This window comes from Hemicordylus capensis, chromosome 9 (assembly GCF_027244095.1).
Source record: "Hemicordylus capensis ecotype Gifberg chromosome 9, rHemCap1.1.pri, whole genome shotgun sequence".
Lineage (NCBI taxonomy): Eukaryota > Metazoa > Chordata > Lepidosauria > Squamata > Cordylidae > Hemicordylus > Hemicordylus capensis.
Genome location: NC_069665.1, coordinates 623,581 through 623,888, shown reverse-complemented (window position 1 = coordinate 623,888; position 308 = coordinate 623,581).

The following is a 308-nucleotide window of genomic DNA, read 5'->3' as shown; positions in this document are numbered from 1 at the left end:
TCTCTTGTGCTTTCTTTGCGGGAGGGGAGCATTCGTGCGGAGGACCCACCCGCCCCACGCGGAAGCATCCCGGGCCCCAGGACGCTGCAGACTAGGCGGAGGGGCTCCCTGCCTGGCCCCCCCAGCAAGGCTTGCTGCAGGATGGCCCGAGTCAGAGCTGGCCTGCACCAAAGCCCAAAGCGCTCTGCCTGCCTGCCTTGTGAACGCCTCCTTCTCCCGCCTCAGTGGGGAGCTCCACCTCGTCCTTCCAGCCGGACCAAGCTCTGTGGGGCTCGGAAGCGCTCGCGGGCGGAGTCCTCGTCACCCGG